This window comes from Hylobates moloch, unplaced genomic scaffold (genome assembly GCF_009828535.3).
Source record: "Hylobates moloch isolate HMO894 unplaced genomic scaffold, HMol_V3 SCAFFOLD_17, whole genome shotgun sequence".
NCBI classification, from domain to species: Eukaryota; Metazoa; Chordata; class Mammalia; order Primates; family Hylobatidae; genus Hylobates; species Hylobates moloch.
In genome coordinates this window covers 21,211,584-21,234,814 of record NW_026652292.1, presented here as the reverse complement: position 1 = coordinate 21,234,814, position 23,231 = coordinate 21,211,584, and the positions used below count along the sequence as shown (strand labels likewise).

Below are 23,231 nucleotides of genomic sequence, written 5' to 3'. Positions count from 1 at the left end.
TATACATTCTAAGGCTAAGAGGTGTCAATAGTATAACAATACATGATTATTCGTTGGCCATCCCAAAAAACAAGTTATGAGTAGTCCTCAGTAATAAGCAAATAAATATTTGTCTAAATACTTATATTTTCCAACTACCATTTAGGAATTTTATGAAACTGATTCCTCTTCTACACATGTTGTAATTATGCCAAATCTGTAGTACTGTTAACTGTTTTGTAGTATATATAGATTCCTAAACTTGATGCCTGTAGGATCTTTCAGAAATGTAGAATCTGTAGAGGAAGAAATATATTTTTGGAGATTAACTAAATAAAAAAGTAGCCATAAAAATCTACATATTTTGTATATAAAATATTTACATTGCCAGTGCTGGCCATATCCATAACTTTTAAAAGTTTGCTTGTTGAGCAAACGAACACAATTACAGTGTATTTCTGTATAAAACATTTATTAATGCATATCAGAAACAAATATAAAATGCTTATATATTTATGATTATCGTTACAATGAATAAATATGTTTTGTGAGACACATTCAAATGTAAGACACATTCTCTTGTTTTTACAATAGCATGATAACATTCAAAAAATCTACTAGAACTTAGAATCCTTGAGCAAAAAATATTATTGAGCTGGAAATAAATAAATTTCCTTGTTGGGTTCTGACTTCTCTCACTTTATTTTTCTGTTACTTATTGGGTAACTCTGCATTCTTTATATTAAAATATTTCTATTTATTTGTTTCATAAATTATAATTACTGGGCATAGTACAACTATTACAACAGTATTTACCCTATATGTAGATATTCAGCCTGACTAATTAAAATATTACCTGAATTACCAAGTGTGCTAATTGTAGCATCACATTTAGCATATGTAACGATGAAACTAGATTATTCTGGGGTAGTTCATAAAACAGTCTTTCATATACAATACTGACATACATTTTATAATTTAATTGCTAGCACATAAATGATAAATTATATTTGTGTTTATAAGTATATAAATTCAGGAAAATTTTAACATGACACAGACCCTGCCTGAGTTTATATCCAGAATATTTTATTGTAAGAATTTATAGCTTTATTTATGTAAAATCTGAATGTATTTTACTTGAATTAATAACAACAGATCAAATTGAATAATATTTATTCAGAATGACCCTAAGTTAGGAAAAGAGGTGGGTAAGAAAATAATTTGTTTTGCTTTACTTTTTAAATGACAATTTAATTTCTTTTGGACAGAACAGAAACATAATTCTATCTATTCTTAGTTAAATATATTTTCCTCACTGTTGTATCCAACCTCTAGAATTATCACTGAGCTTCGGAAAATTCAGGGAAAGGGTCTGAGGCTACATCTGGGTTTTTAGTTGGAGATCATCTATCATTATTGGATTGTTTATTGCTCCTTTTAAGTCTATTCTTTCTGTCTGAATTTTGAGGGTTTTTTTTTACAGTTATAAAAATCTCTGTGACTTGACATCTTATTTTTTATTTGCTTGTGGTTTCCTTTTTGGTTCTTAGAACACTTTTTAATTATTTTTGAGATGTAAATCACCCTTGTAAAAAAATATATGACATTAGGTATTACATACAATAAAATATGTTAGCTTCAATCCCAAACCCTGGTAAATACCATTAATAGTTGGCACTTGAAAAAAAAAATAGGCCAATGGAACAGAAAAGAGAACCCAGAAATCAATCCCTACATTTACGGTAAATTCATTTTCAACAGAGGTACCAAGAATGCACCACGTGGAAATGACAAACTTGTCAATTAATGGTGCTGGGAAAACTGAATATCTACATGCAAAAGAATTAAATTGGACCATTATATCACTGCATATACAATAATCAACTAAAAATGAATTAAAGACTTAAATGTAACACCTAAAACTATAAAACCACTGAAGAAAACTTAGAGAAAAAGCTCCAGGATATTGATCTGGGCAATTCATTTTCGACATGATATCAAAGCACAGGAAACAAAGGCAAAAATAGACAAATGGGATTATATCAAACAAAAGAGCTCTGTAGAGCAAAAAAAAAAAAAAAAAAGTGAAGAGACAACCTACAGAATGAGAGAATATATTTTCAATACACATATCTGATAAGGGGCTAATATCCAAAATAAACAAGAAATCCAGATAACTCAATTTTGTAAGAAAACTTTAAAAATTGGGAAAGGACCTAAATAGACATTTCTCAAAAGAAGACAAACAAATGGCTAACAGGTTTATGAAAAAAATGCTCAACATCACTAATCATCAGGAGATACTACCTCACACCTGTTAGAATAATTGTTATCAAAAAGACAAACGATAACAAGTGTTGGTGATTCGTGGAGAAAAGAGAACCCTCACACACTGTTAGTATGAATGTAAATTAATAAAGCCATTATCAAATACAGTATAAAGGCTTCTCAAAAAAATGAAAATGGAACTACCATATGATCCAGCAATCCCATTGCTGGGTATATATTTAAAGGATCTAAAATCAGTATGTTGCAGAGATATCTGCACTTCCATGTTCATTTCAGCATTATCCCCAGTATCCATAATATGAAATCAAATAAGTGTCTATCAATGGATAAATAGATAAAGCTGATATATATACACAATGGAATACTATCCAGCCTTAAGAAAGAATAAATTTCTGTCATTTGTAACATCATGTATAAACCTAAAGGTTATTATGTTAAGTTGAAATAAGCCAGGTACAGAGAGATAAATACCACATGATCTCAGTTATGTATGTAGTGGAAAAAAGTGAAACTTACAGAGATGGAGAGTAAAATAGTGTTTACCAAAGGGGAGCGGGGACATGTTCATCAAAGGATACCCGATTCCAGTTAGGCAGGAGGAATAAGTTCAAGGTATCAACTTTACATCATGGTGACTACAGCTAATAACAACATTTTAAATTTGAAAATTGCTGATAACAGATTTTAAGTGTTCTCACCACACACACACAAAACAGTAAGTATGTGAGGTAATGCATATGTTAACTAGCTTAATTCAGCCATTCCACAAAGTATACATATTTTTAAAAATCATTTTTTGCATACATGTAATTTTTACTTGCAAATTAAAATTAAAATAAAAAAATGGTGGCTATATTTTCATGTCTTTTGCCTTTGAAATAATCGATCAAATTATGGCTAGTATATACATATAAACATTTCACATTTTTCTCACTTTTGTTCAATAATTCTTTTTTTCTTCATCTAGTTTCTTTGGTTTTTTTTTGTCAATGTTAATCCATTGCTGGAACAATTTTATAACATTTAAAAAATCTTAGTATAGAAATAAATACATTTCCTTGTTAGGTTTTGATTTCTCTTTTTTTTTTATAACTCATTGGATAACTCTGTATTCTTATAGTATTAATAATAGAAATATATCATGTTCATTGATGTTATAGCACCACTGTATTTATTTTATTCAAATTCTTTTGCAATCCTTTCAAAAGTGAATAAAAACAGTAATAAAATACAACCTTAAATGCTAACATTTAATTATTTTAGTTAATATGCAGCATTTATATTACATAAATGTACACTTAGAATATAAAAATTAAAAATTAATATTTGTCCCGAAGTTACAAGTTACAATCATTCTTTTTTTTTTTTTTGGAGACGGAGTCTTGCTCTGTCGCCCAGGCTGGAGTGCAGTGGCGCAATCTCGGCTCACTGCAAGCTCCGCCTCCCGGGTTCACGCCATTCTCCTGCCTCAGCCTCTCCGAGTAGCTGGGACTACAGGCGCCCGCCACCACGCCCAGCTAATTTTTTGTATTTTTTAGTAGAGACGGGGTTTCACTGTGGTCTCGATCTCCTGACCTCGTGATCCGCCCGCCTCGGCCTCCCAAAGTGCTGGGATTACAAGCGTGAGCCACCGCGCCCGGCCTACAATCATTCTTTTATCACTCCTCATTCTAAATGTATTTTCCTTACAATCACTTTTAAGTCATTAACGTTATCTGCTATTTGCTTTCATACTTCTAATTCACTACCATTTCTTGCTCTTTTTTACATGCTTCATGTATTGATGTTAATGTAGAATGAAGTCTATAATATCTTAAATTTGCCACTGCCTGTACACATAACTATATTTTCATTTTCCTAAATCTCTCAATAAAATTTAACCACCTTTTTGGTGCTATTAGCAGTCAATTTTTACATTATGTGACTGAGTAAAAATTCAGATCTAAGACAGAATATGTTATGATTACACTGCCTTTATTGATTTTGAGTGTCTTTATTAAAGATCTAATTTTCTAACTTATTTCATTTTCTAACTTTGTATACTGTATTAGTCCATTCTAACATTGCTAATAAAGACATACCCAACACTGGGTAATTTATAAAAGAAAGTTAAACTCACAGTTCAGCATGGCCGGAGAAGCCTCAGGAAATTTACAATCATGGCAGAAGGCCAAGAGGAAGCAAGGCAGTTTCTTCACAGGGCGGCAGGAAGGAGAACTGGAAGCAGGGGAAGTGTCAGACACTTATAAAACTTATAACACGATCGACCGAGCGCTGTGGCTCACTCCTGTAATCCCAGCAGTTTGGGAGGCTGAGGCGGGCAGATCACCTGAGGTCGGGAGTTTGAGACCAGCCTGACCAACATGGAGAAACCATGTCTCTACTAAAAATACAAAATTAGCCAGGCGTGGTGGCACATTGGCACATGCCTGTAATCACAGATACTCGGGAGGCAGGGGCAGGAGAATCGCTTGAACCCGGAAGGCAGAGGTTGCGGTGAGCAGAGGTTGAGGTGAGCCGAGATCACGCCACTGCACTCCAGCCTGGGCAACAAGAGCAAAACTCCGTCTCAAAAAAAAGATATACTATTTGTTTTCTGTTATTTATTTTATTGACCACTATTCTTTTAAGAAAAAAAAAAAGTGTTTCCTCTTCCAATTTTGAGAAGATTTCTTATTTTTAAAGGTTTGTCTCAAAGTATATACATGCATATTTTTTATTTAAATCATTTTTCCTTTTCTTAGCTTTGAAATATGTCCTTCATTATATATTTTCCTCAAATGCCTTGATAATTTTCATTGTGATTTCAGTAAGCATAACTACCTATGCTGAAATTTAAAAATCTTTACAATCTTAGGACTAAAGCAGTGCTTAATTTCTGTCTGTTGCTAACCATTCATAAAATTGTGTGTTGGGGATTCTGCTCTGTGTCATCATCATGTTCCCTCTTTGACCCAGGCTGATGGAGTGGAACTGAAGGATTGTGATAAATAGTTTGGCTCTTTGTCCCCACCTCAGTCTCATATTGAACTGTAATCCCCCATGTTGGGAGAGGGCCCTGGTGGGTGGTGGTTGAATGATAAGGGTGGACTTCCCCCTTGCTGTTCTCATGATAGTGAATGTGTTCTCAAAATATCTGTTTGTTTAAAAGTGTGTAGCAGCTTCCCGTTCACTCTCCCTTCCTCCTGCTCTGCCACATGAAGAAGCTGCTTGCTTCCCCTTCGCCCTTCTGCCATGATTGTAATTTTCCTGAGGCCTCCCCAACCAGGCTTCTTGTACAGTCTGTGGAAATATGAGTCACTTAAGCCTCTTTTCTTCATAAATTACCTTGTCTCAGGTAGTTCTTTAAAGCAGTGTGGGAATGGAATACAGATTGTATCCAATGACTATGGCAGAAAGAAGCTCTTAAAGTTTGTATCCGAGAATGAAAAAATCCACTTTTACTCACATTCTGTTGACCAAAACAAATCCTGAACCTAACCCTAAATTCAACATGCTGAAAACTACAACTCTGACATATGGCAAGAAGAGAAAAAATAAACAATTTAGGAAAATGATTAAATGGTGCATAGTTGTGCCTTTATAATTAATAATGAGGCACCAAAATGCTTTAAAAGCCTGAGTGGGACTAATTGATAAGAAAAACTTTTAAAATACAGATTCTCAAATTTTATTTTCTGGCGTTTCATCTCCTTGACAAATAAATGTTCCCAGAAAGAAATTCTCCTAGCTCTTACCTTGAAAACTGCAGTTAGGGCAACATTCTAGCCTCAGACATTGTGGAAACCAGGTTGAGAGAAGTTGTAGAACTTTCATCTTCAATGTGTAGACCCAGTTTTCAAGATGGCACTACACCTCCATATTTAGTGTGTCTGTTTTAGGTGAGTCCAGAATTAACAACTCCATAGGATGTGAATTTTGATTGTGTCTATAGCTAACAGAATTCATAATTTTTAGTTTTTTGGGGGGCATTGTTGTGGAGGTAGGAAAGAGCATATATGCTTCTAAATTCTTCCTTTAAAACCTTCAAACAATCTCATTTTTTCAGCTCATTGGACTCTGCCCAGGAGCATTATCTCTATAGAATCCACTAGCATTTGTTTTCAATACTTTTTCAGCTCTCTTTATTTTATGTATACTTATATACAAAATTATGTAGTATTCTTCACTTGATCTTAGCCAAAAGGCCGAGAAGTGATAAAATTATGTATTATTCTTATCTTGGTTTATCCATTTTGATTCTGGGAGAAACACTAAATTTGGAAGTGTTTATTTTGGACTATTCGTAAGAGACAGAATAAAGTGATGGCATTATTTCCAGTTTGCTGGAGAATGATTAAATGTCCTTGTGACAGTAGGAATACCGAATGAAGCCATTTAATACTCTCATTAAAATATTAATATAATTTTATTGCTTGAAATCATCTAATACTGAATCTTAAAATATATATTTATTATGGGAATATACTACCGATAGGCTTAAAAATGCTGAACATGCAGTAATATAAAATGTAAAATTTACTAAGAGTAGCTTAGGTGATAAATCCAGATTTCTCCAATAATGGCAGAGGATTAATTGGTACTATATATATCATTGTTGTCTTTTTTAAAACTTGATAACAATTGTAAACGTAATAAAGCTTCATGACCATTCAAACTGCTGGAATCAAGATAATTAAGGTATACTTAAATCTAGATAACACCGAGAGTTAATTTAAGTAGTGACTGAGCTTGAACATTCACAAAGTAACATGCAAGATACACAACCTAAAGCAATTGAGTCAATTTGTCAATCAACGATTTAACATGGAACATTTATTTATTTTTATCCTTTTTTTAGTTTGATAAGCTTTTATAAATACAGAGGTTTAATCAAAATACTATATAAGGCATTGTCTGCTGAGTTTCTAAGCAAGAATAAATTTTCAAATATGTAGGCAATATAATTCAGTGTGAATTTTCTTAGTATATTTAAAGCTTGACAAATGTGCTGGGTGTATAGCTACTTTTTCTTAGCTACAAAATCACCTTTCCATACTGTGTTGTGATGCTATGTTTGTGAATCTTCATATCACATTTTTCCTATACCAGCTGACTCAGTGAAAGTTTCTTCCCATAGTAACTGACTGTAGGAATGAGAGGGCACTTGGCTTCCTGTTTCTTTCTGTGTTACCCAAATTATTGATGTTTACCCTGAGGATGGCAACTGTTCCACCTATAGCTAGGTCCAATTTCCTGTTTTTGTTCCAAATCTGCCACAGCATTTCATTATCCTGTTTTCACACATCCTAGAACCAGATGACCTGGGGGCTGGTGGAGAAGGTCATAAGAAGTCTGTCTGAGCTCTCCTAAACTATTAATAATGCCAGCCTCTTCTCTTTATCCCCTGTAGCCCTAGGAATCTCAGCTGCTTTCTGTGGTAACTCTGCGTTCCCCTGTCCTTTTTTTATCTTTTCATTCCTTATGTACATGGTTAAACCATTTTTTATACAAAAGTCCTCTTTGCTTACTACTATTTGATAGCACAACAAGGTGACTATAGTCAATAAAAACGTAATTGTACATTTTAAAATAGCTAGAAACATGTAATTGAATTGTTTGTAACCCAAAGGATAAATGCTTCAGGGGATGGATGCCCCATTCTCCATGGCGTGATTATTTCAAATTGCATAACTGTAACAGAACACTTAATGTACCTCATAAATATATACACCTACTATAAACCCACAAAAATTAAAAATTTAAAAATTTTTAAAAATCCTCTCTGTTTAAATAATTTGTGTTGTCTCTTTTCAAGGAAGTTAGTAGGGATTTAAGCAGTCAAATGGGATTTGATAAAGACATTAAAATGTCTGTGACCTTGAAAGATGATTACAATGTGGGTGTCAGAGAAGAGAAGGGGTAACGAGGGCCAAGAAACAGAAGTAACAATGAATAGAGATTTTGTAGCAGAGAAGGAAAGTGAAGACTAGAATAATTAGGACAGAAGACGTGTGCTGGAAACTAAATCAGACAGGCATAACAATTGGAAAGTTTGTTGATAACTCTTATTATGGGATGTAAATGGCCTTATAATAAAAAGAATAAAAGAAGTGGCACATATAAGAAAGATATGAAAGGCCTTGAAAACCAATAAATGACCTTTAAGTGAAATCATATTGCTCTTATAAGTTGGTCCAACCAACAGAAAAGAATTCTATAAATAGAAAAGAAAATATTTTATTTTAATTTTTTGTGGCTATGGCTATGATTAGTTTGAAAACGTATAACTATAGTAGATATTTGAGACTGAAATAAAAAGCTATCGGAGATACATTATTTATTGAGATTGAAAGAAATCGAAGTGTCAAAGTGACTTTATGGCTTTAGAATACTCATAGAAATGAGATATTAGGTTTAAAAGTGATTCCAGGAAGTCAGGAGGTGGGAGCAACGAGAAGGTTAGAATTTGAATTTTGATTGTGTTGAGTTAGCAGTAATGGCAGGATCTTTAAAAGATGTCATAAAGGTGGGTAGAAATATATTTCTCTTTTATTGTAGGAGAGAAAGAGAGAGAAACAGATGTGTAACGATACTAAAATATAAGGTGCATGTATAATTCTAGTGCAGTAATATGGAAATCACTTTGAAATAAACCATTTTCTAGGAAAATCTTAGAATATAAACATATTTTTAGAGTTAGAAACAGAGAAATCTAACATTTATTGACATGAAACAACACAGCAACACAATGCTTTTGTTTGATACTATTTACACATATATGTAAATCCCTTTCTGTTTTACTGAGGCATCTTAACTTACATGAAATTATATTGGTTTTATTTTGGGGCAGTCACTGATTTTAACTGCTTTGTAGAATTTCTCTGTCCTTTGTGCGAGTGTGTCTGTGTGTGTGTGTGTCTGGTCACTTACTACCCTGGCGGGTTGCATGGCATTCTACTCACTTTCATTTATGAAAAGCAATCACAGAGCAGACTGGATTCGTCAAGAAGACATTCCCAAAAGGGAGACAAGATTATGGTCTGCTTTTCAACTTCTCACACTCCAGGACCTTGGTTCTCAAATGAGAGTGTGTCTTTCCCTCCACCTTCTTCCTGCTCTGCTCTATTCGTTGGGTCAAAAACTTCTATTAGGGGATAGGAAGGGTGGGGTAATGAAGGCAGAGTTTTTCCTATGTAAGTAAGTCTTCACTGCCAAGGAGGTTAGTCCTTGGCCTAATAGGGATTTATTCTGTCTGCTGCCAGGGGCTCAAGCTGTATTCTCCAAACAGAGAGTGTGGATGTCTGTGGTGTTCTCTAGGCCATGTTCAGCTTGCTCCAGCCTTCCTGTCACTCACAACACTCAATAGAGTACACCCATGTCCCTCCAAACCCAGTGTCTTATTCTGGTTGTGCTGCTACAACAGAATATCTGAGACTGGGTAATTTATAATAAGCAGAAATTTATTTTCTCACAGTTCCAGAGGCTGTGAAGCCCTAAGTTCAAGAAACTGGCATCTGGCAAGTGCCTTCTTGCCGTGTCACCTTATAGCAGAAGACAGGAGAACATGAGAGAGAGCCCATTCCTTAAAGCCCTTTCAATAGCAACATAAATCTAACCATGAGGACAGATTTCTCATGACCTAAACACCTCTCATTAGGTTATACCTCCCAATACAATTGTATTGGGGATTAAGTTTCCAACAGGTGAATTTTGGGAGACATAAACCATAGCTCACCTTTGCTTATGGAGCTTTGTGTAGTTTTGCCAGAGTTCTGCCTCCTCCTTTAGTTTCCTGGCTTCTTCACTGTAAACACTGGAAAAACAGAGGCCTCTTTTAAGTCTTTAAAAGATCATAAAGAATGGCATGGAGATGTATGTACATGGGTTTAATTGCATTTATTTTCTTACCAGGTTCTACACTATGGTAACATAAGTGCCTCCTTACTAAACCTCCAGACTAGTAATTAGGCACCATTATCTTTCATATATACCCACAACTCCAGGAAACACATGTCAATCTCTCTCTAGAACTCTCTCACTACCACTTCCCCTCCCTTAACAGGCCTCCCTGAAGAGGGCCTATGGGTTCTGCAGCCCTCCTAAGTTTGGACAAAGGAGGAACAGGCCAAATGCTGTTTCACTCAGGGATGGCTGCTCATGTCTGCCATTGATTCTTTTGAATGGCTCTGCTCTTATTGTTTGATGTGCCATAGTACATATGAAATCCCTTATATCATATATAGGTATTGAAAATATTCTAATTAAGAAAAAATAGCTATAAAATATATTATGATCTTTCTTACTACTGTGATAAATATTCCTACATAAAGTCAAAATAAATCATCAAGTGTAAAGTGACAGACTGTATCATATATTCAGTCTCCCTTTCTAACCACTTGGGAAATTTGTGAAACAAACTTCCATTCTCTCTCACTCAATGGAGAGCTCTTTCCATTTTTTCCTGAGGTCTGCCTGTTTTCTCACCCGTTATCCCTCTTCTACCCCTACCAAGGAGGGACCTCTAAAAGGGCCCGAGGGCAGAAATAATAATTTTTTCCAGGCAGGATCTGACCACGAAGTGTTCTATGGGGATCATCTTGCTTCCATCTTTGTTTTTTAAAACAATATGGGACTAAAAGGCTGAATTTGATCCTGTTTCTAAGAATTGGCACATGGCAGAGAAAAGAGAGCTATCCTCGTGCCAATCAACGGCTATCCTTGGTTTTGTTTTTGTTTTTGTTTTTTCAACCCAGGCCGCTTCTAGTGCCTGGAAAACTTTTGTGGGCTTATGTGCATCTTCAAAAGAACTCCCAGGCAGATAATCCTTGGGCATCCAACATCATTAGAATTGTGCACCCAACATCATCAGAATTGTGCACAGTGGCTCTGATCTGCCCTTGGGAAATTAGATCCTGAGAAAAGACCTGCTTATGTTGTAATACAGTTTTGAGATTTGTGCTGCAAATTACATAGTTCTAGTCTGTTGAAACGTGGTCAAGAAGGGGCATACTGAGTGTTGGAGAAACATAACTTAAAACAAAATATTCTTCCAACCCAGAAAATCTTTCCATAAGGGTGAAGAGAAAGAATAACAGTTTAAATCTTTAATAAGCATTAAGCCAGAATGGAACGCACATCCCATGCCATTTTCTAAGAGATTGCACAGATAGAAAGAAATCTCACCTTTTGTATAGTCAAGCAGATACAAACCGTTCCATACAAGTTCTCAAGATTAACAATAAGTAGTCCTCAAGTATGAGGACTTGACAACACCACTTGTCACACACAGTTCATCCTAAAATCACTTGGTGGTTGAAGTGACCATCTGTGTTAGCTAATTGGCTTTTGCCAAAGAAAAAATAAACGTCTCATATCTTTATGACAGGAAGTAGATTTGCCACTTGGAGCAAGGTTTCCACAGAAGTTTGGCTCTTACACTCCTACAGAAACTTGGAGATAGGGGTGGGGCAGGAAAATAGGGTCTGGAGGCAGGGAACATAAGGACAATTCACATTTCAGCTATAACAGGAAACATGCTCTCCATAAAGCATACACAGTAAATGACTCTGTAGCTTTACTTAATCTTCTTCATTTACATAGGGCGTACCCCAAGCAGAGAGTATTTAAACTCCAAAAAACGTCTGTAACAGGGTCTTTGAGCCACTATATTAAGGCCCAATCCCACGTTGTAGAGTACACTTTCATTTTCTTTTCTTTTTTTTTTTTTTTTTGAGACAGAGTTTTGCTCTTGTTGCCCAGGCTGGAGTGCAATGGTGCAATCCTGGCTCACCGCAATCTCCGCCTCCTGGGTTCAAGTGATTCTCCTGCCTCAGCCTCCTGAGTAGCTGGGATTACAGGCATGCGCCATCACGCCCAGCTAATTTTGTATTTTTAGTAGAGATGGGGTTTCACCATCTTGGTCAGGCTGGTCTCGAAACCCCAACCTCAGGTGATCCGCCTGCCTCGGCCTCCCAAAGTGCTGGGATTACAGGCGTGAGCCACTCCACCCGGGCAAAAAAAAAAGAAATCCCTTCATTCCTTCCTTGCTTTGTGCGTTTTGTCCAAGTATTTGTTCAAAATGCCAAGAACCTGGACACTCCACCATTACCATACTTCAGTGAGCCAGCCTGGAGGAAGAGGAAAGCCCAAAGTTTGGGATTTATTCTTCTCCTTTCTTTTTTCCTTTATGCTCCATACAGGGGAATCTCTTTCTCTCTCTTTTCCTTTCCACCTTGGTTTAGGAGGACACTCTGTGGGTCCTGCAGTCCTCAACCTGCCCAAAAGGGACGCCCTTGACAGAGGTTCCCAGGTTGAGTATTAAGCCCTTCTTAGAATTTTCTCTCCCAGTTGCAATGCTTCTTGGCCCCAAAATTGTTTAGAATAGGAAGTTTACTGTTTAACGAGAAAGTGGAATGGCATTGCCTGTGTCCAGGCTGTTGTGCTGCTGTTCTAAGCAGGGGGCCTGGTTAATGGGTGATGCCCTCCTTTGGTACTGTTTGGCCCCAGTGCTCCTTGGAGTCTGGGGAGGTTTAGCCTTTAAAAATTAAACTGTCATGGAGACTGCTTTACAGAAAATTCTGGTTCACAACCTTCCTCGGATTATCTATTGGGCAAAGTAAAACTGGCAAGCTTGTAGTGCTATCTCACGGCTAAGGTTCCAAGCTACCAGATCTTCATTTATATGTGTGTATGGATGCCTAGATGTGTTTATTTGTATGTACACATATTATTATATGTTGTGTCTACCAAACTGGCTTATAAGTAAAAGAGCGCTCACAAATTAAGTAAGTAAGTCTAAGCAATTTTCAAGCTCACGTGACCTAAGTATAACTTAACTAAACAAGCTGGCTTTAAAACTATTGGTGGAACAAAAATAGAAATGCCTTCGTGATTGTCAGCATACATTTTGTCTGGATTTTACGTTTGTCTTTGCTGGATATTTTAAAATGTCAGTGTGTTAATTCAAGCTGGGAGATGCTAAGAGAGAGCCTGCCTTCCATTTTATTCACAGTCTCACTGAGATAAATGCACATCTGATTGCTTCCTTTGGAAAGGCTAATCAGAAACTCAAAGGAATGCAACCTTTGTCTCCCACCCGTGATCTGAAAACCCCCAAGCCCCATTCCTTACCTCAAGTGGTCCCACCTTTTGGAACCAAACATATGTTGATTGATGTCTCATGTCACCCTTATTAAAAGTAAAAATTAAGTACAGTGAATGAGATAAATGTTTTAGGTAAATTTTTTTGTATAAATTAAATATTAATGTTATTTTTGATGCCCATTTAGTATCTGGATCATTTCCAATTAAGAAAAGGCTATGATAAGGGAAAAACTCTGGAATTTTTCTATCTATAAATATGCATATCTAATTCTGTTTAACATGTAATTCTGTAAACAAAATGTGCCAGAAAGGGTTATGCTGTTAGTGAAAAAAAAGAAAAAGAATAATTTTATCTAATGCAGACATTATCTAAAAGTTCAAATTACAGATTTGAAAGGTTATTTATGAAACAATGTAGTAAGAAATCATTAAATAGGGGAGGAAGACGTGGAAAAGTTTAAATAATAAAATATTCTTTAAATCCAGATGAAAAGATTATATTTGGCTAAGAACTATTTTCATAGTTAAAGCTCTTAGTCTTAATTAAAGTAAAATTTCACATCCATGCTTGCATTGCTTCACACCACGTTTGTCATTTTGCATGGATAGTGCTGGAGTACTTATTTTGGCCATAAGCCTAAAGTGAATGTCTTAATTACACTGAACGTACAATGATACTGGTGAACTTAAGGATATTGAATTGTGTATCAGGAATAAAATATTCATTATGTGGGTTTTTGGGGGGCCCTGAGTAACACTGTAGCCTCTAGGGTAAACTGAGTAGGAAAATTTAGAGTTGGTTTCCTGCTTACTTGTTTTTGCTTCTAGTTTTCATTTGTTTACTGTTTATTCTCCTCTAGCTTTGCTTGGGTATCCATATATATATAGAACCATGACACTTTTTAGTTTCTAGTGGAAGGCTTTTATTTGGTTCTGTTATTTTGTTTTCTATACATTTCTAGTGAGTCATCATCTGTTTCATTTATCTGGCATTCCTAAGCTACCTTTGTCTGGTTGCAGGAATTAATGGAACACACCAGCTTTCTATCCTTAAGCTAACTTTTTGAATTTTAGGCTTCCTGATGCTGTAAGTGTGGTGAGTATACTCTCATAAGTAGAATTTGAGTCATATTTCTCTATCTCTGCCTAGTTTTTCCAAAATTTGTAAACTATCTATGAATATTCTTAATTCATGGCAATGTATTTGTTTGCGTACAGTCAAGCAGGGTCACCGGGACCGCTCAGGGAGAGAGAACCCAGAAACCTGGCATGCCGGCAAAAGGGTAAGAATTTCTTACCACTGAGTCTCTGGCCTCTTTCTCTCTTTGCAAACTGGTTAATCTCCTCTGTGAAGTCTTAAATTGACTGCTTTAATAATAAGAAGAACTTAACTCAAATATTTTGTCAGAAAAATAGAAAGTGTAATGCCTTTCAGTTCACAAGACTTTAGCAATCTTTGGGAAATAAAGATAGTTTTCAAGATTATTGGTAAAATAGAATTGTCTTCAAAATGTAAACACATGGTCTAAGTTACGGTCAAATATTAGGTTTGCTAAATGCTTTCAGGTCATAAACTGCTTCTTTGGCTTTTGAAAATTGTTTAACTTGCCTCCCTTCTGATACCACTCCAATGAGTGGAGGAACACCAGTTTCTTCGTCTGGAGTTGAATTAGATAAAGTGACACAAAAACATGTGGAATGGTTTTAAGGAGTGGAGAATTTAACAGGCAAGATAGAAGGGAGAAGAAAGAACGAAGAAACTCCCTTGTACAGAGACAGAGGGAGAGAAGCTCCAAAGGTGAGAGAGGAGACCCCACGTTCAGGAATACCAGCCAGTTATATGAGATGGCTCAGTAAGGCAGAGTCTGATTTGCATAGAACTCAGGGGATTGGTTTGACCAGGCATGTCATTCATGTAGCCAGAGAAAAAAACTGGCCCCCCTACTCTAGGGGGTAATTTTGAGTTTATTGTTGTCTCCATCCTTTATTAATTTTGTGATTTTATGCAGGACACTTAATTGCACTAAAAATGTATTTTATAACCTGTAAAATGAAAGAGAACTCATAAATTAACTCCACTGAAATCTTTAAATAATCTCTAATGAATGAGTCCCCTAAATGATATACATATATTTATTTTAGCTATAAAACAACATATTATTTGAATAAAGAATAACGGTTTAACTTACATGTATAATAAAATATTCCTCAAATAAAGATGTTTGACTAATAAAACTTGATTATAGGTGCCAATTTCAGAATTTGAAATAAAATATTTTATTATAAAATAATTTGCCATAAACTAAAAGTCTTTGGGTATATATATGAATATATAAAATATATATACTCACATATATGAGTATATATAAAATACATATATATTTCATATATACTTAAAGTCTTTGAGTATACATGAGTATATACATTTTATATATTCATATATATGTCTAAATATTTTTTATTTTTGACAAATTATTTTATAATAAAATATATATAATATATTTATATAATATATATTTATATATAATATATAATACATAATATTTATATAATATATAAAATATAATATATATGAAATATATATATTTCATATATATACTAAAAGTCTTATATATATACTTTATATATACACTCATATAGTGTATATATAAAATATAGAGTATATATAAAATATATATATTTATATATATAAAATATGTATTTCATATACACTCATATATATACTCAAAGACTTTTAGTTTATGACAAATTATTTTATAATAAAATATTTCAGATTCTGAAATTGGCATCCATAATCAAGTTTCATTGGTCAAACATCTTTATTTGAGGAATATTTTATTATACATGTAAATTAAACCAATAGTTATTCTTTATTCAAATAATATGCTGTTTTATAGCTAAAATAAATATATATATATCATTTAGGGGACTCATTCATTAGAGATTATTTAAAGATTTCAGTGGAGTTAATTTATGAGTTCTCTTTCATTTTACAGGTTATAAAATACATTTTTAGTGCAATTAAGTGTCCTGCATAAAATCACAAAATTAATAAAGGATGGAGACAACAATAAACTCAAAATTCCCCAACTGCCAACTCAGCACTTATTCTATCACATAAGAATAGAGTCACAGAATCAAAATGTGGAAAAAAAGAAGACATGAAAAAAGCCTTTTACTGAAATCTCAGTTACTTGAAATCAAGAAAAAAAATTTACACTTTTTCCCTATATTTGAGTACAGATATTCATAACTAGCTAACACGCAAAATGGACTAATACTGAAAATAAGTAGGACAAATAGAAATCTTTCAAATGTGCATTTTTATTTTTTGAATGATCGATTTTGAACTGTAATGCAGGTTAATATACTGTTTACCTACGTATTTGAGTTCAGTGATACAGCAATATACTCACATACTACAAGTTACATGAAATGAGTTTCTTATTTAGAGATAAGCAGCAAGAGACAAAAGAAGCCTAGCATCTATCATGAGCCAGTCCCTCAAGGCTCAAGAAACTGACCAGGATGGATGCAATATTGACTGCATGTGCCTTACTTGCACCACAGAAGAGGGACGCTGAAAGACATCCCTGGGTCATATACCTCAGGGGCCACGTGACTGACTGGGCAAAGCTTTAAAGGACATCCTGTTTCCAGGTGAGAGAGGAGCAAAGCTGGGGCTGTCTTGGGCATTTCCTCTGTATCGCAAGATGTTACATTTTTTGGGTGGAACAGGAACAAGACCCAGGCCGTTTCAGGCATTTCCTTGCTATCTTAGCATACTGTATCCCAGCATATTCTACAGTTATTCCTGAGAACTACAAGCTAAGAACTTGGAGTGGGGATAACTAGGCTTTTCCAAGGCTACCCAGAGAACTGACCTGTATTAACTTTTAAAACATGAAATAAATGTACTTATCCATAAAGCAAATATATGCATTTACAAATGTTTTTTAGCTGATAGGATAATATTTTATAACAATTTGATTACCAAACATTGGGCATAGGTACAGCCCATCATCTTCCCAAACAATAAGGGAAATCTAAAATGCTAACCATCACAGGTACTAGTAATAACAGCTTAAACAAAGCTACTACAGTCAATTTCCTAATGCATGAGGTGGTAATCATAGCTGCCTCTTCTACCACTCATTCATTCCATATTCCCTTATCTTTGATCAGTAGCATGACTGCCCGGAGTGTGCCAACCTTCATTACTGCAGTTACCTGCTATTTGATTGTCTTCTCTGGATTGAGTTGCTACAATTTCAATTGACCAGGACTATTGTGCAACTGGAGTACTAAGAGCACCTCATTGAATTTCTTGTTCCAGACTGTCCTCTTTATCCTCAGCATACATCAGTAACTCTGTGTCTCCTGGATAATTGGGATCAAGCTCACTAGGTCATAGAGTGATACTCTTTTCTTTGTCTGTTGCTTTAGGGTTACAAAGAGCCCAAAATAGCCAGGGGATAGTCTCTGTTGCCAATTAATTGGAGCCCTGACTGGATTACCTGGTGGAAATAGTACTTGTTTGGCACTAGGGTTCAGTTGATTAATTCTGAGGCTAAAAATTCTTAAACTGTGTTCTCTGGTGACACGAAGAAAGCAGTCACACCTGACTCTACCACTTAGTTCCACGATACATTAGTTCCACGATACATTCATTCTTGCTACGGCAAGATGGCACTGTCTACTGGATACCGGGTTAGAACATATTTCATATACGTGAGGACTCAACGTACTGGTCAACAAGCCTCAGAGAGTACTGTAACTAAGCTTTCAGCTCATCCCTAGTAGATTAAGTTATTTCAGCAAATGTTTAATTTTCTTTTCTCCTATCCTTTTCTCCCTTTCCAGCTTCATATGCTTTTCCACCAGTCTGACTTTAGGCTTAACCCACTTATTTGCTTTAATGGATAGAATATAAACAGAAGTGACTATGCCAATTCTGTGAAGACCAAAGGCTTTAAGAGACATTGTGTGTGCCCTTTCAGTCTCCTACATTCCTGATACAAAATAACTGGTATGACTTCAGCCTCCACCTATACATGAGATATGTGAGGAACAATCCTACACTACAGCTCAGCTAAGCCCAACCAAGCCCAGGAACGATCTGCAGATCCACAGATAGCCAGCCAGATGCTGATGTAGACATAATGATTGTCTTTAAACCACTCAAGATTTGTGGCGATTTAGAGCTGAAATTGCCTTTCCAATTCCATCAAGGCAGCTGCTTCTGGGTGATGGGGCATGTGGTATCACTGGGAAATGCTGTGGGCATTATGCCATTGTCCCACTGTCTTCCTCTAAATTGGCAATTGTTAAAGGTGATACTGAGTGAAATACCATGGTGATGCCACAAATGGAAGCATAAATGCACAAATTGTAGGCCTGGCAGAAGCACTGCATGGAGGAGAGAAAAATCCATACCAGACTCAGTAATCTGCTCTTTTAAAAGAAACAACTGCTTCATTCATGGTGGGAAAGCATAATGTAATCAATTATATTGTCACCAGGTTGCTGAATGATAACTTCAGGACAGGGTTTGCAAGCTAAAGCTCTTGGGTAAAGTCTTGTCTCTGTTTTTAACAAAATGTAATTGAATTACAACTACACTCGATATATTTACTGCCTATGGCTGCTTTTGGGTTATAATGGCAGTCGAGTTTAGTAGCTGCAATAGAGACAATATGGCCCACAAAGCCTAAGATATTTACTATCTAGCTATTTGCAGAGAAAGGTTGTAGACCCCTGCCTTAGCAGTTATATGCTAGATCCATATCTGAAGATTACCTTTGATTTCTACCCTTGGTAGGTTGATTACCCAGCACATAGTTAGATGCATTTAAATGAGAAAAAAAAGGGAATTTATAGCTCTTATCTCTGCAAACCAAACTGATATAGCTGTGATGACTGGGGGAACACCACGGTTCTTGGTCATACTGCTCTGATGACTGGGGGAACACAACGGGTCTTGGTCTTGCGCCAGTAGGATTAATGACATGGACACACGTGTAGTGGTTTTAAGGAGTGAAAAGTTTAATAGGCAAGAAAGAAGGAAGAAGAAAACAGCTCCCCCGCACAGAGACAGAGGGACGGGGGATTCGAACAAAGAAGAAAAACCGTGTGCAGTGGAAAAATGGCTACTTATATGAGGAGGCTGGAGTAGGTGGTATCTGATTTGCATAGGGCTCAGGGGATTGGTTTGACCAGGCGTGTCGCTCATGTAGCCAGTGAAAAAACTGGCCCTCCCACCCTAGCCTTTTAATACGCACATGCAGGGCACCATGATGTTCTACACAAGTGAGGATATGTGGGGGCGACCATGTTGCCAGGCACATGTTGGGGCAAGGGCAAGAAGAACACAGCAGGAATCTCCATGTTTGGGTGGATCCAGTTCCTAATGGACGGCATTTCCACATCAAAGCTTGCCAGCCAGGCTCCAAAAGCCAGGGCTATCTTGCTAGACGATAAACGTTTCTGTAACTGCTTTAAAAGAAACAAAAACTTCCCAATGACCCCTTTTCCTATCTGCCCAAAATAATTTCTTAATAACTCCTATAACAAAACCACTTTGAGAGCATGGGCCCTTTGAGCAATCACCACATTGGTTGAGAAAAGAACAGCAGGATATCTACAGGATAATTCCTACCTCTCCTTTAGGCCTCTTGGCCATCTATTTTCTAGTGATAGTCCTTTAAATATCTGACCAGTTGACCAACTATTTAGCTATGAGTAATGGATCGGTATAGATCCACATATCAGGCTATTCTCTTTGTACACCAAGTGGTACACCTTATGTTCTGATCACTGAAGAGTATTTTCTTTCAACGTTTTCTTTTTGGGCCACCCAGGAGTGAGGATGGAGTAATCAAATGCAGGCACAGAATGCAATGGAGTTGGTCTTAATCAGCTTAGATTTTTGACCAGGGAAGTATGGCACAGAGACACAAGGATAAATGAGTATAGAGTATAGATATATGCAGGGTAGAGACAAGGAAATCAGACAAGAAACTTCTTGTCTCTACCAGTGGTAAAAGGAGTACCAGTGGTATATCTGCTTGTACATAAATCATAGCAGGTATCATTTTTGAGGGATAAAAGAAGAAAAAGAGTCTCCTGGTAGCAATGGGTAAGTAGTATAACTACTGCACTTCCAGACCCTGCATTTTGTGTAATGTAGGAGGAAAAAAAAGACAGAAGTATAGCAAATACGTAAGAGTATCACTTCATGGGCATACTGCCTGAGATTGTAGTTGAGGTTCCTCACACAGTGTGGCACTGTCTATGTTAGCTAAAAGCAAATTCACTGTTCCTCAGATTTATTATATGTAATTTGGTGCTAATGCTAGTACCTATCTCATATATTTGTGTGAAAAATAAGTTCTCTAATAAATGTAAAGTGTAAAATATTGTGTGGCCTATCATATGCATTCATTAGTATTTGAGAAAGCGACAGAGGATATGGGCAGCTGGTCATCTGTGCAAGAGATAAAGGAATGCTCACTACAAATCCTCAGCGGCTTAAAAAAAAAAAAAAACACAGTCACCATTTCTACATCAAAGAAGTCTGACATTCTGGAAAGTTGTTCTAAATGGTAAGTACTGGGATCCAGAAAGTATCTTGGAAGGTTTATAGAGAAGAACCTGTGGAGAAACTGAGTCTTACCCAAGCAGATGTGAGGGTATGAGTCTAGCTGGGGGTGACTGACCTGGGAGGCTGGAACATCTGGGAGAGAGAAGATGTGCAATGAGACTTCTGTGTCAGACTTGGCAAACTTTGTCTGTAAAGGGACAGATCATACATATTTCAGGCATTGTGGGCCACATGATCTCACTTCAAAACTATTCAGTTATTTAGTGCAAAAGTAGCTGTAGGCAATATGTACAGAAATGGCTGTGCCTGTGTTCCAATAAAACTTTATTTAAAAATACAAGTGGTAGACCACATTTGGTTTGTGGCCATAAGTTGCTGTATTGGTTACGGTTGCTGTAACAAAGTACCACAACATACATACATTTATAACATTTATTTTCTTATGTCAAGGTGCCGGCAGGGCTGATTTCTTCAGAGGGCTGTCAGGGAAGAATTTGGTACAGGCCTCTCTTCCTTGCTGGTAGGTGCTTTCTTCTCTCTGTGTCTTTTTGCATAGTGTTCTCCCTGTGTGCATTTCTGTCTCCAAAGTCCTTCTTTTTATAAGAACACAGGTCATACAGGATTAGGGCCTACACTAATGATCTTAACATAATTACCTTTGTAAAAACCCTGTGTCCAAATAAGGTCCCATTCTGAAGTACTGGGGGTAAGGACTTTAGCCTATATACTGGGGACACAATTCAACCCATAACAGTTTTCCACTCTTACTCTGAAATGATTATCTATATTCAATGTTAAATAATACCTTATTTTCTTAGGCCATGTGGAAAACAATTATTAGTCATTTTCTTATAATCTTATATGATTTTTTGCTAAAAATTTGAAATAGGAGTAGAAAGCTGATCTCTCAGCAGCAGCTCACTGACATCTGCTTTATTGTAGCTCTTTTACCTGGTTACAAATAAAGCTCTGACTTAGGTTTTCTTTTCTGTTTTTTCTTTTCTTTTCTTTTCTTTTTTTTGAGATGATCTCTTGCTCTGTTACCCAGGCTGGAGTTCAGTGGCATGATCTCGGCTCACTGCAACCTCCACCTCTCATGTTCAAGCAATTCTCCTCCCTCAGCCTCCCAAGTAGCTGGGAGTACAGGTGCCCACCACCACCATGCCTGTCTAATTTTTGTATTTTTAGTAGAGATGGGGTTAGGTTTCACCATGTTGGCCAGGCTGATCTCGAACTCCTGACCTCGTGATCTGCCCGCCTAGGCCTCCCAAAGTGCTGGGATTACAGGTGTAGGCCACCGCGCCTGGCCCGACTTAGATTTTCATTACAGCTGATTCAATAAGAAAACCATGTCTCAAGTCCAAGAAGGGGCTGAATCCAGAAATCAGAGTCACTGGCTGATCAGGTCAAGAGATTCAGGGTTGTCATATGGCCGATGTGGACCATGCACTTCATCACTTCCACAAATGCTGTCTAAAGAATACCTGCAGAGCATATATGCTCCTGAATTGAAAACACTCTGGTGAGGTTCTGAAGATGGCCACTTGTCTAACAGTGACATTCCTCAGCATGATGTCAGCATAGCCCACATAGGACCATGCAAACCTCCCATTCACCTCCCTGTTTCCTCCCACCTACCATGATGCAGCCCACACCACTCTGCTCATGGACTAAGAGACCGTTGACAAGTAGGGTGGGATTTGTTTTATGCGGGAGGGAGATGAACATTAAAAATGGGGAAGACAGTAAAGACATAAAGTTGGCAGGAAGATATTTTCATGAGGTAATTGTTTAGTGAGAAAAGTAAAATATTAAATAAACACATATGTTTATGTATATGCATAAATATATATTTATACATGCATATAAATAAAATTGCATACTTAATAAAATATATGGACAATATGAATACATTTTCAAACCATGTCTGGAAAACCTATCTATGTATATGTATGTGTGTCTCTGTGTGTGCGTGTGTGTGTGTGTGTGTGTATGTGTGTAGCAGGATGCATATTCAGTGTTTTGTGGTTTTGGGTAAACGTATGATGTTGGGAAGGGTGAAGTCACTTAGGAGAGGTGGCAATGTGATAAGAAAAGAAAGGCCAACCCCACAACTAAAAGAGCGAAATTAGATTGAAACAAAATACCTATATTTTTATTACATTTATGCATGTATTTAAAATTATGCATATGCGTGGGAATATATCTATATAAAAAGCTTCAAAAGGTGGTGAGGCAAATGCGGAGGTCTGGAAACTAAAGGAGCAGCTTTGCC

The 23,231-nt window shown here is 36.4% G+C and overlaps 1 long non-coding RNA gene across 1 annotated transcript in view; it reads left to right on the top strand.

Annotated features, from left to right (window-relative positions):
- Positions 1-17,224, top strand: part of LOC131381672 (uncharacterized) — a 99,114-nt gene extending 81,890 nt beyond the window's left edge. The window contains exons 3-4 of the long non-coding RNA XR_009210554.1: positions 14,572-14,636; positions 16,806-17,224. This is a non-coding gene — a long non-coding RNA (uncharacterized LOC131381672). The remainder of the gene's footprint in view (positions 1-14,571; positions 14,637-16,805) is intronic.
- Positions 17,225-23,231: the final 6,007 nt, after the last annotated feature.